The sequence below is a fragment of the Hypanus sabinus genome, chromosome 4, assembly GCF_030144855.1.
Source record: "Hypanus sabinus isolate sHypSab1 chromosome 4, sHypSab1.hap1, whole genome shotgun sequence".
In the NCBI taxonomy this organism is placed as follows: domain Eukaryota; kingdom Metazoa; phylum Chordata; class Chondrichthyes; order Myliobatiformes; family Dasyatidae; genus Hypanus; species Hypanus sabinus.
This window is the reverse complement of record NC_082709.1, coordinates 154,986,304-154,999,761: the sequence shown is the minus strand read 5'-3', so window position 1 is coordinate 154,999,761 and position 13,458 is coordinate 154,986,304. Positions and strand designations below refer to the sequence as shown.

The following is a 13,458-nucleotide window of genomic DNA, read 5'->3' as shown; positions in this document are numbered from 1 at the left end:
TCAATAGCTCTCGAAGACGTGAGGCGAGATGTAGGCTTTTATTGGCTGGAAGAAAGAACAAGCAGCAAGTGACCACCACACAACATCTTGGAGACTGAGGCCGGGGCTGTGCCTCCAATTGCCTTTATACCGGGGTCTGTGGGAGGAGCCACAGGAGCAGTCAGCAGGAGGAGGCGTGTCCAGACAGGTATATGTATTTCACCACAGATATTAAACAATCTGCTCTCTCAAGAAACCTTTAAGGACCCATAATATATCACAGAAGAACATAATAAACTTTCTTGTTATCCTAGCAAATATTTATTCCTCAACTATTTTTACTAAAGCAGATGACATGATGACACGATATTGATGGCAAAGTTTATTGTACACAGATTAGATACAGCAAAGTCTTTACTACAATAGTGACCAAAGTCCAAATACAATTATACAATTGTAACTTATGAGTTTAAATTTCCTATTCATCAGAATATCTATTTTTGATAATTCAAGATGAGTGTAACAAAATTCAAGTCAATTCTTCTCCCGCACAAAAGATTTAACATAAGCTAAACTCAATCATTACAACCGAGTGGGGAAGTCAATTTGCTGAACACAGAGCACTCTTTCTGGACCCACTCAGCCCTCCAAAGGAATTTCTCAATCAAAGTGCACAAATGCCACTTTTCTAGGAAGAGAGCCAGCTTCAATTGGGGTCAGGGAAAGTTCACAGTGTTTCATTTAAAGCAAAGTTAGCATTTCCTCTGGTGAGGTATGGGTGTGCTGACTAGTGAGCGAATTGAAACGAAACTGAAGTGGTAAGACTAAATCAGTTTGAAAAAGAATGAAACATCTTAACTCTAAAGCAATTTATATTTCATACATCTTATAAATGATTAGAAATTGCCTGCCAGAGGTAAGTAAGTAATTGCTCAGCAGCCTTCCACAAACAAATTATAACAGAAGCATTGGGTCTGGACTTAGTATTTTAACTGTATATTCAAATCCTTTAATCAATGGTTATGACAAGCCACAAGGCATCACTTGAAGTTCAAAGATGACAGCTGATCTCCAGAGCAATTACTATCTGAAAATTTCAACCCTACAGTTAAAAAAAGTGTTTAATGCACCAGACAGCTGGAAGCTCTAGAAGGCACAGAGTCTACCTTTAACCATAGAAATCCATAAAACAGAAGTTGAAAGTTAAATGAGATAACTGCTTGGCAACCTTTGTGAAATAGTTGCTTTGCTGAAATCACTTTTCCTCCAAATGTTGGCCCATTCTATTATCTATCACAAGGAAAAAGCACTGGGGCAGAAATACAATAGGTACTTGAGTACTAAGCATGTGTGCTGGGAAATTCCAGCAAAATAACTTAGGATTTGAGAACCAGCTGCTCCTACTGTATGTACACAGGGACAGGGTGAGAATGGAAAGGGATAATGGGAAAGGAAGCAAAATAAATTATGCTGTGTAATCTGTCTTCAAATAAATAAATGACACAATTTCCGTTCTGCATTAAATGAGTTGTAAAAGAGAGATATTACTTGTTGCATGAACAATAGGAGGTAGTTTCCATTTTTGTTACTCACTAACAGACTCTATAACTGTGATGTTTTAGAATGAGAGTAGGAACCATAGCCTGGAAATCTGAAGGTGCAAGTATCTTTAAACGTCATGGAATTTTAACAGCAGATGCCAAGAGTTTTAGTTCCCACAGATTTGCAGAAAAATAGATGAATTGACAATAAATACATGTTTAGTAAAGAGAGTTTCAGAAAAATAAGATAGTCCCAGAGTACGTAAGTGAACAGGCGATTGATGAGTCCAGGAGGAGATCGTGAAGACAACATTGATTACACAGTGGTTGTCAGGATGACTACAGAGATCAAGATAATATTTGTCGGGTCTTCGAGGGTTGGGGATCATGAGGGCTTTTGAAGTCAGGAATTTTCAGAATAGTCAAATGATTCCGGGTGATATTATGCAGCCTAGAGGAGATTCAGGTAAAGTATGGGATGGGATAGTAAATTTGCTGATGACACAAATGTTGGGGGTGTTGTGGATAGTGTAGAGGGCTGTCAAAGGTTACAGCGGGTAATCGATAGGATGCAAAACTGGGCTGAGAAGTGGCAGATGGAGTTCAACCCAGATAAGTGTGAGGTGGTTGATTTTGGTAGGTCAAATATGATGGCATAATATAATAATGGTAAGACTCTTGGCAGTACGGAGGATCAGAGGGATCTTGGGTTCTGAGTCCATTGGACACTCAAAGCTGCTGTGCAAGTTGACTGTGTGGTTAAAAAAGCATACAGTGTATTGGCCCTCATCAACTGTGGGATTGAGTTCAAGAGCTGAGAGGTAATGTTGCATCTATATAGGACCCTGGTCAGACCCCACTTGGAGTACTGTGCTCAGTTCTGATCTCCTCACTACAGGAAGGATGTGGAAACCATAGAAAGGGTGCAGATGCGATTTACAAGGATGTTGCCTGGATTGGGAAGCATGTCTTATGAGAATAAATTGAGTGAACTTGGTCTTTTCTCCTTGGAGCGACGGAGGATGAGAGGTGACCTGATAGAGGTGTATAAGCTGATGAGAGGCATTGATCATGTGGACAGTCAGGGGCTTTATCCAGGGCTGAAATGGCTAACACAAGAAGGCAGTTTTAAGGTGCTTGGACGTAGGAACAGAGGGAATGTCGGGGGTAAGTTTTTTAAGCAGAGAGGGATGAGTGCTTGGAATGGGCTGTTGGCAACTGTGGTGGAAGTGGATATGATAGGGTCTTTTAAGAGACTCTTGGACAGGTAGATGGAGCTTAGAAAAATAGTGGGCTATGGGCAAGCCTAGTAATTTCTAAGGTAGGGACATGTTCAGCACAACATTGTGGGCCGAAGGGCCTGTATTGTGCTGTAGGTTTTCTATGTTTCTATATGGTAGTCAATAGGACATATGGATGGTCACGCTGATCACGATGAGTTGAATTGAAAGGTGGGGCACCAGGTTGATCTGGGAGATTGTAGCGAGCAAAGGATTAAGCTGAACAGGGAGGGCTCCTAGGATGTCATGATGCCTGCAAAGAATTTATGTTAAAAGTTTATAGATCACTGGTTTGTCATGAAGTGGGCATTGCATCATTCTGTTGAAAGTGTTTCAAGGCTTTAGGGTGTACTGTATGCCGAGGAGATTTATTAGTTTGGCAGTAGGGATGTGGGTCTTCAGAAGTTTCTTCACTTTAGAGCAGAGCCTGAGCCAGCTCATGGAAGTAATGATTCAACTGGCCACTGTTTTGGGCCCGTGTCTTGTTCCCTCTCCAGATCCTTTTGAAAGATATCAGGGAATCTGCTTCCACTACCCTTTCTGATAGCTCATTCCACATCACAATAATTTGCTTTTAAAATAATTTCTCTTCTCAGCTAGCTCTGGTAAGATGGTGGTGCTCTTGGACACAGTGACCTCTCCAGGGTCTTTTTCAAATGTTGTTTCTATGATCGCAAAACATTCCTGGACATTAATAACTGCAAGTACTGCAGGTCCACCCCATCAGCGAGTTCCTTGATGGCAGAGGGGCTGGAGTTGGTAAGGACCGTGTCACTGCCTGCTGTGGAGAGGCGGTCGCTGTGCAAAGGTGACGTTCAGTCTAACAGTGAGTAATTGTCTTGGATGATTTTCCCTGTGATCACAAGAGTCAATGTCATTGGACATTGGTGATGTCAAATACTGCACGTCTGGTGCTCTGGTTAATTGCTGACACCGATGGCAAGGGAGCCACAGAGCCCTGGTTGCAGTGAGGACCAGGCCTCAGGCCATGGGCTTGCTTGTTGCAACAGTCCAGGAGGGGAGACACAGGAGGTAGTGTGGCATGTCTTCCATGCCAGCTTTGCATCTGGACTCTCCCATTGGCGCTGCTTTCCGGTGTTTGCTCAGTGGAAGTCCGGCTGGATTGCGTGCATGCATACGTTTGTCTGAGGACTGCTGAGAACTGCTTATCAATACCCACGCACCATCGATTTACAGGACGTGTCACTCAGGAGCTTTGACTACATATACAGCACTGTGCAAAAGTTTTAGGCACATGTAAAAAAGTTCTGTAAAGCGAAGATACTTCCAAAAATAATGAAATTAAAAGTTTTTGATTATCAAAAATCATATAAAGAGCAATAAACAGTAAAAAAAACTAAATCAAATCAATATCTGCTGTTAAAACTGCATCAATTGTCTTCGGTACACTGTTGTGCCGTTTTATAAGAAAATTGGCTGGTAGGTTGTTCCAAGCATCTTGGAGAACTTGCCACAGCTCTTCTGCAGTACTTGGCTGTCTTGCTGCTTCTGTCTCTTCAGTTAATCCCGGACAGCCTCGATGAAGTTCAGATCAGGGCTCTGTGGAGGTCATACCATCTCAAGCTATATAAAAGATCTAGGGTGCCTAAGACTTTTGCAGAGTATTGTATTTTTTGTGTATATTTTGTGTATACGTGCTATTTGTGCTTTGTGCTGTGTGTGATTGTTGTTACTGTGTTTTGCACCTTGGTCCTGAAGGAGTGCTGGTTTGTTTGGCTGCATTCATGTATGGTTGAATGATAATTAAATTTGAATTTAAACTTCTTTTGCAAATTACAAATCTCTGACAGTTGGTTATAAACGACAATCACTGGATTCAAACTCTCTGTGTTAATTCTATCAAATTCGCTCCTTTCTTTGAACACGGTGACTAGCTCTTCTTTCAGCTTTCTTCACTGAAAGAAGAAAAATTTGGTTTTCTTCATTCACTCCACTGAAATAAAGTTCTGCATTCATTGCATAATTATGGTCACTTTCTTTTGTAACATCTCCGAGAACATGACAGTTTAAATGGATCTTGTACTTTATAGGAATCATATTTCTAAATGTTTAGTGTAACTCCATTCTCTTGCACTTGTCAGAAATTAAGATGGCTCATGCTTGTGTAACACCCTGGTTAAGATTTTCACTGCTATGCTGTAGGTATTTCATTTTAGCAGTTCCACAACAGCAGTCTGTTCTGCTTTCAGCCTCTTTGGGTTTGAGCTGAGATAAGGGGCTTCGTTGTTCAACTTAGGAATGTAGTGTCAGCCAGTCAGGTGGTGGAATTGGGAGAAGGTTCTAGAGAACAATGGGTGGAGATGTTTTGTGACGGACACTGGTGTGGGTTGAGGTCATTTTGGGTTTTGCTGGGCGAAGGCGTCTGAGGATGCTATCCCTGCACAAGGTGCTTTATGCAGATGAATGGCTTCAAGAAAGATAGACCAATATTCTTATGGGAGATCCTGTTAGTTCCAGGCATACAGAAGGTGGTGTGTGCTTTCAGGCTGACTGAAGGTCCAGCGCGTGAGTTGCAGACAACTTCAAGATCAGCTCCAACTTATGTGCACATTTGACTGTTTCATTATAATGGGCCCTTTTTCTTTCTTTTCTTTAATAGCTCTTTGGCTAAGTTACCATCCATAAATACGCTTTCTTTATAATTGTATGCAGTGTATAATCTGATATTTCTTGTCGATGGACAATAGCGGGAGGTGGGTGCAGTAAATGACACAGCATTCACACAAAACGGGTTCTGGGTGGGCAAAATATCCCAACCTCACAGGATTAGCAGGACCAAAGTTTTATACACTCTAGATGTACGGAGCCTGGAAAAGGTGGGCTTCTCGCTGCGGAGTCCAGTGGCTGGTAGCGGGGGGCTAACAAGCCGTAATTCCAGAGACGCCCAGTAAAAAAGGGTTTCACTTGAATATGGATGTGGGATTGCAATTTTACCATCCCATCATTGTGTCATGGACAACAATTTATTTTAGTGGTTTTCTGCTGACAGATGGAGAGACATGGAAAGGCACCTGTATCTCCAGGAGGCAAGAAACCAATCAGACATACTGTCACTGAAATAAGTCATGAAATCCGATGTTTTGTGGCAACAGTATAGGAATAACAAATTACTAAAAGTTTCAATAAAATATAAAACAATGCAAAAAGAAATACCCAGAGAGTGGCCATGAACCCTTCAGAAATCTGATGGCAGAGGGGTAAAAAGCTTGAGTTCTGCCCAATGTTGAGTTTGGGTCTCCAGTCTCCTGTACCCGCTTCCTGAGGGTAGTAATGAGAAGATGATCTGTCTTGGCTGGTGAGGGTCCTTAATGATGGATGCGACTTTCTTGAGGCACCACCTTTTGAAGTTTTACTTGATGATGGGAAGGCTTATGCCCGTGATGGAGCAGACAGAGTCTACAAGCCCCTGAAGCTTCTTATGATCCTATGCATAGGTGTTTCCACACTGGGCAGTGACACAACCAGTCAGAATCCTCCCCACCGTACATCTGAAGAAATTTGCTGGAGGTGTCGGTGGCAGAAGTATAGCTGCTGGCACACCTTGTTCCTAATTGCACTAATATGTTGGGTGCAGGGTAGACCTTCAGAAATATCGGCCCTGGAATCTGAAGCTGCTCATTCTTTCCACCACTGACCCCTCAATAAGGAGTGGTTTGTGTTCCCCTGACTTGCCCTGTCTGAAGACTACAATAAATGACCTGACCCTGCTGATGCTGAGTGCAAGGCTGTTGTTGCTACAACACTCAACCAGCTACACATCATGAGTGCAGAGAAAGTAAAGAGTAGGCTAAGTACACATCCTTGAGGTATTCCTGTGGTTGACTCATCAGGAAGGAAGAGATGTTATCACCAATCTGTACAGTACTGACTGTGGTCTGTCATGAGAAGTTCAAGAATCTAGATGTGGAGGGAAGTAAAGAGGCTCAATTTTTGGTGATTGGAAGTAAAGCAGCCTGATAAAGCAGCATTGCAGTAATCCAGGTGGTCCAAAGCCTGAACACTGTGGACCTGTTGTGGCTGTAGGCAAGTTGCTGTGGGTCCAGGTCCTGGATCAGGCAGGAGTTAATTCTAGCCAATGTATCTCATCACTGTAGCTGTGGATGCTACTGGATGACAGTTGTCGTGGCAACTCGCCCTGCTATTTTTGGGCACTGCTATGATTGGTCCCCTTTTGAGAGCAGATAGGAAGCTATGACTGCAGCAGTGACAAGTTAGAGATGCCCTTGAACATTCCAGCCAGTTGGTCAGCACAGGCTTTCAGTACCCCAACAGGCATACCATCTTCTGAGGTTCACCTTCCTGAAGGATATTCTGACATGGCCTCAGAGAAAGGGATTGTATATAGTACTGTTCAGAGGTCAGATACTTTCAGGATTCCACAGGTGTAGTTTTATTCTCCCTTTCAAAGTGTGCATGCAAAGGATTAAACTCTTTGAAGAACCAGTTTTATGTTGTTAGATTTTGCCTTACAGGAAATAATGGCTTGCAAACTTTGCCACAGCTGATGTGCATCTGCTTGTGTCTGTAATTTCACAAGGAACTGCCCTTTTGTTGTCACAATGGCCTTCTGTAGATCGTATCTGAACTTCTTGTAAGTTCTTGGATTGCTGGCCCCAAGCTAACTATGAATCTCTGGTTCAACCATGGTATCAGAGATATTCTTAGGAGGCAGGGGTCCATGGCAGGATTAACATTTGGAGACTTAGAGTCATAAAACACTGCAGCACAGACACAGGCCCTACTGACTCCTCAGTGCCCTACTGCTTACCTTGTAAGTTCTACCCTGGTTTGTCCTACCAAAGTGCAATACCTCACACTTATCTGCATTAAATTCCATCTGTCATTTTTCGGGCCCAACCTCTCAGCTAGTCCGGATCCTGCTGGAAACTTTGACAGTCTTCCTTGCTGTATACTACACTCCCAATCTTGGTGTCATCAGCAAATTTGCTGAACCAGTTTACCACATTATCTTCCAGGTGGTTGATATAGACGACAAACCACAACAGACCTGGCACTGATTCCTGCCTTGCAGCACACCACTAGTCACAGGTCTCTAATCAGTGAAGCAACCACCTACTACCACTGTCTGCTTCTCCTGTGAAGCTGGTATCTAATCCAATTTACTACCTCATCCTGAATGCCAAGCAACTTCCAATGTGGGATCTTGTCAAAGGGATTGCAAAAGTCCATGTGGATAACATTCTGTTTGTCTTCATCAACTTTCCTGGTAACTTCCTGGAAAACTCTATAAAATTGGTTAGACACAACCTACTGCACATAAAGCCATTTTGACTGTCACTAATTAGTCTCTGTTTATCCAAATATTCATGCATCCGGTCCCATAGAACACTTTCCAATAACCTACCCACTACTGATGTCCGGCTCACCCGCCTATAATTTCCTGTTTTATTCTTAGAGCCTTTCTTAAACAATGGATCAACATCATCTAACCTCCTATGAATGTATCAAGGAAAACACTAAAGTACAAAACCCTAATCCTTAAGGCTTAGTGGAGCCAGACTCCATGGTATCGCAATGGTTTGAGGGTATTTATGCTAGAGCCAAACTTGACACATGCTCTCAGGTTACTCTGCTGTCCAGAGCCTTCTACAACCTGCCTTTGACACATTTACCATGGACGCCACTCAGTGCTCTGGAGCTTAGTGCTGATGACTACCGGTATGATGGTTACTTGTCGTTGCAGCTGGTGTTTCCGAAGGCAAATGAGGTAATAGCTGAGGTGTCTGGCACTTTAAGCCATTGGGAACCTGCAAGGAGAGAACTGGAGAGAGCTTTCTTGTCCATTCAGAGTTGTTTTTGAGGAAGTGCAAGCTCACCCTCGGCTGGATGATGAGCACAAACGAGGAACTGTGTGGCGCTCCCAGTCCAAACCTGTCACGTCACGGCCTGGGGAAGTAGCTGGAGGGATGGGAAACCCCAGATTTCCTGGAATGCCTGATGCCGAGGCCCTCCTGGTGGATGCTCCAGAAGACCACAAAGAGGAGTCACACTTACTTGCTGGGCTACAGGTGAGGCACGAACAGCAGAAGCCATCAGCTGTACAGGTAAACAGGATGACAGTGATTGTCAGGAACACATTGGCGAGGGAGGTCGCCCTCAGGCAGGGAATGCTAATGGCACATCTTTTTTCGGTGACTTTAATATCCAGTTTTCCTGTGAGAAAAGCAGGAGAGAGACCATCTCCTCAGAAGGGAAAGTTGACAACCAAGTCATTCAATTTTGGTGACTCCACGGTACCTGGAAGTTGGAAAAAGAGACTGATGGAGAAGCTGTTGGAGCTTGAAGATGCTGAAGTTTTTTCCACTGAGGAGTTTGATGTGGATTGTTCCAAGAGCGCATGCCACGCCTTCCAAGATACAGAGGACACCCTTCTCAGAGAAAGGTCTTGGTGACTAGCACCGCAGAGGTGGAGGACGTTTGGCAGCATCTGCTGAAGCTGAAGGAAGCTGGTATTATCACTGAGTCCAGTCCCTATGCATCCCCCATAGTGGTGGTGAGAAAGAAGAATGGGAAGGTGGGAAGGTACGAATGTGAGTTGACTATCAGACACTGAACAGATGCAGAGTCTCCGACAAGTATACGGTTCCACAGATCGAGGACGCTGGCCTGCCTGAGTGGAGTGAAGTGGTTCAGTGTGCTGGACTTAAGGAACAGGTATTATCAGATACCCATGAGTGAGGCTGGTAAAGAGAAGACGGGATTCATATGTCCACTTGGATTCTTTCAGTTTGAAAGGATGCTCCAGGGAATATCAGGAGCACCTGCTACTTTCCAGCATGTCATGGAGAAAACGGTGGGGGATATGAATTCGCTTGAGGTATTGGTGTACTTGGATGATCTCATAGCGTTTGGGTCAGGTCCACCCTGGAAGAGCATGAGGTGAAGTTAGTGAAGGTGTAAGGTCACCTGACAGCTGAAGTGACAGTTCAGCAAGACATCTGCCAGCTATGTTGGGCACACAGTCTCACAGAATGGAGTAGCTACAGATCTGTCTAAGATAGATGCAGTGACCACATTGCCAAGGCCCAAAAATGTGAGTGCTCTACACGCGTTCCTTGGATTTTGTGGGTACACAGATCTGATCACTTCACAAAGTTCGTGAAGGACTACTCCAAAGTGATTCACACCTTGAATCATCTTCGGTGCCATTACTCTCCCTTGCAGAAGGGAGGAGAACAGAAGGAGAGAAGGTAGTTTATCTTAGTGGTTTGGAGCAAGATGGGATCCAAAATGTGAAGAGGCCTTTCAGTTGTTGAAGCAGCTGCTGACGAAAGCACCTGTGTTGGTGTCTGCGAATCCCTAACTGCTATATGTATTGCATACAGACGCCAGCCGGGTCTGGATCTATATCTGGATCAGGGCACAGGGTTGAGATCGTCTCTTTGTCAGCCTGAATCTGTCACCCTTCAAGCGAAATTAGCCCACACACAAATTACAGTTTTTTTGCATTGAAATGGGCTGTGGTGGATAAGTGATTATCTATATGGTGCTAAGTTCAAGGTGAGGGTGAGGACTGACAACAATCTGTTGACTTATATCCTGACCTCAGCGAAATTGGACAGCAGCATTGTCTGCCCATGATTTTAGCTTGAAGTACTGGCCTGGGAGCTGGAACAGTGATGTGGATGCTTTGTCCCAACATGTGCATGAAGAGTTGGAACTGGATGGAGAGTGGGAGAGCGTTCCTGCATCTGAAGCTAAAGCAATGTGCCAGGTTTCCACCATGGGGAAATCATAGGCTAGTTCAGGGCAGGGCAGAGCTGTGGATTATCTGGGAGCTCCTGGTTGTGCCATTCTGCAAGCTTACTGCAACTTGACTGCTCTGAATATGAACCAGTTGCCTGCACTGAGTCCTGGGAAAGTGGGCACCGCTCAGTGAGATGACTCTTGTATAGGTACCATTTGGATAGCTGCTGAAGAAGGGGATATGGCCCAAGTTGAAAAGATGAAACACCCTGCCATATCTCTACTGCTGAGAGAATGGAACAAACTGGAGTTGAGGAACCAGGATCTCTACTGGGTCATGTCTCCTCCTGACAGGCCTGGACCTGAAGAAGTACCTGGTTCTGCCTGAGAGGTATTGGAGGATTGCGCTGAAGTCACTTCATGGTGATTTGGGTCATTTTGGTTTTGACAAGACCTACGGATTGGTCCGAGATTGGTTCTGTTGGCCCTGAATGAAGCCCGAGGTCAAAGTGCACTCTAAGTTGTGCATTCAGTGTATTTGGAGGAAGATGCTGTCTATTGGGGCCACTCCTTTGTCTCGTTTACCGAGTGCTTGATCTAGTATGTATGGATATCCTCTCCATGGAGCCTGATTCTAACACCTCAGTGTATGTTTTGGTTATTACTGATCACTGTGCTAGATATACTCAAGCTTTCCCTACAAAGGATCAGAGGGCGTCCACTGTGGCCAAAGTGTTACAGAAAGAGTATTTTGTTCATTATAGCCTTCCCAGATAGATACATAGCGATCAGGGAAGGGACTTTGAGAGTAGGCTCATCTATGAGTTACTGAGCATGCTTGGAGTCGAGAAGTTGAGGACTATGCCTTATTATCCTCAGGGTGATCCCTAGCCTGAGAGGTTCAACTGGACATTGCTAGACATGCTCAAAACACTGGAGATCAACAAGAAGAACAAATGGAGTCAGCATATTGGGCATTTGGTCTACTGCTACAACTGTACACAGAACCAAGCTACTTGATACTCACCACACTATTTGATTGGGCGTGAAGTAAGGTTGCCTGTAGACCTCTGTTTTGGGACTGATGGGGAAGACTTGCCACAGAAGACCGATCTGAAATATGTGTCTGACATGAGGAGGGAACTGCAAAAGGCGTATAAACTAGCAGATGTCTCTGTTGCCAAGTAGGATCAAGGAAATAAGAGGAGTAATGATCAAAAGATTAGGTTCTCCCAATTGATGCCTGGAGACAGAACTTGGGGCTACCAGGGAAATATAAGATGGCTGATTGCTCGCTGGCTATGCCTTATGTAGTGGAGAGTCGATGCCAAATGCTCCAATTTCTCGTGTGAAGCCAGAAGGCTGGAATGAACCTGTCAAAATTCTCCATCGGAACTACCTTTTACCTCTAGGACAAGAGGTACGTGTTGACCCAGAACCTGACGTGGACCCTACACCTAATTGAAGGACTCTGTGGTGACATGGGAGAGCCGAAAGACAATCAATGGAGAAACTCAACCACTAAATATTATACTGACTCAGAGGATGAGGAAATGGGGGTGTGGTATATGATCTTTCCCTACAACCTCTCCACTATCTGCTCTGGCACTTTAGTTCCCATCATCCTGCACCATTAGTTCAAACGTCCCTGTGCAGCAGGAGCAAGCCTTCCTAATAGGATATCAGTCCCCCTTCAGTTCAGGTCAAACTGTCCCATTTGTACAGTTCACAGCTTCTCTGATGCAGAGCCCAATGATCCAAAAATCTGAAAAACTCCCTCCTGCACCTTGTCCTGTGAGAACCTGTATGACCATCCTCGTTTTGGCCTCAGAAGCATGTGGCAAGTGTAGCAATCCTAAGATCACAACCCTGGAACTCTTGTCCTTTAATTTAGCACCTAACTCCCTGAACTCACTTTGCAGGACCTTGTCACCCTTCATACCCATATCATTGGTATCATTGTCGACCACAACTTCTGGCTGTTCACCCTTCCACTAAGAATGTTCTGGACTCGATCCTAGGCGTCCATGGACATGGTCACCAGGAAGCAACATAGCATCCTGGAATATTGTTCCCGTCCACAGAGCCTCCGGTTGGTTCCCCTAACCGAAGAATCTCCTATCAGTGCAGCTCGTCTGCTTTCCCCTCCTCCCCTTCTGAGCTACTGAGCCTGAGACGTAACCGCTGTAGCTTTCTTCTGCTAGGTCATCTGCTCTAACAGAAACCAAAGTGGTAGACCTGTTATTGTTATTGGGGGGGGGGGGGGATACTCTGCACTGGCTGCCTACCTCCCTTCCCTCCTGACAGTTACCCAGTTACCTGCATCCTGCACCTTGTGTGTATCCAACTTCACGTATCCCTCAGCCTCCAGAATGATTCAGGGTTTATCCAGCTCCAGCCCCACTTACTTAGAAGCTGCAGCTGGATGCACTTCTCACAGCTATAGCCGTCAGGGACTCTGGTGGTCTTCCTGCCTTCCAGCAATCCACAAATGGACCATTTCTAGAATATGGATGCAAGGATGGAGCGTAGCATCCCTATAGCCCTCCACACCAAGTCTCCACACCGGAGTCACAGGGAGAAAGTACAAACTCTTTACAGATAGCAGAGGTACTGAACCCGGGATGCTGGGATCATAGCAATACACTAACTGTATGTCACTGAGCCACCCCTTTAGCATCTCCATCCAAGTCATTTATATAAATTGTAAAAGTTGGGGCTCCAGTAATCATCCCAGAAGCACACCGTAAATTAAACTTACCAACCAGAATAAGATGCTTCCATGCCTATTATCTATTTATGATTTGCTTGCCAATAACAATAATGTTATTTCCTGCACCACAAACTTATATTTTCTGCAATATATTTTCTGTCCCCTTATCAATTGTTTTCTGCAAAATCACATGTAGCACATTTACTAGTTCCCCATT

General features: G+C 44.4%; 1 protein-coding gene across 2 annotated transcripts in view; it reads right to left on the bottom strand.

Moving 5' to 3' along the window:
* The window catches only part of LOC132393374 (suppressor of tumorigenicity 14 protein homolog), a 94,029-nt gene that overhangs the window by 32,236 nt on the left and 48,335 nt on the right, over positions 1-13,458 (bottom strand). The window lies entirely within an intron of this gene.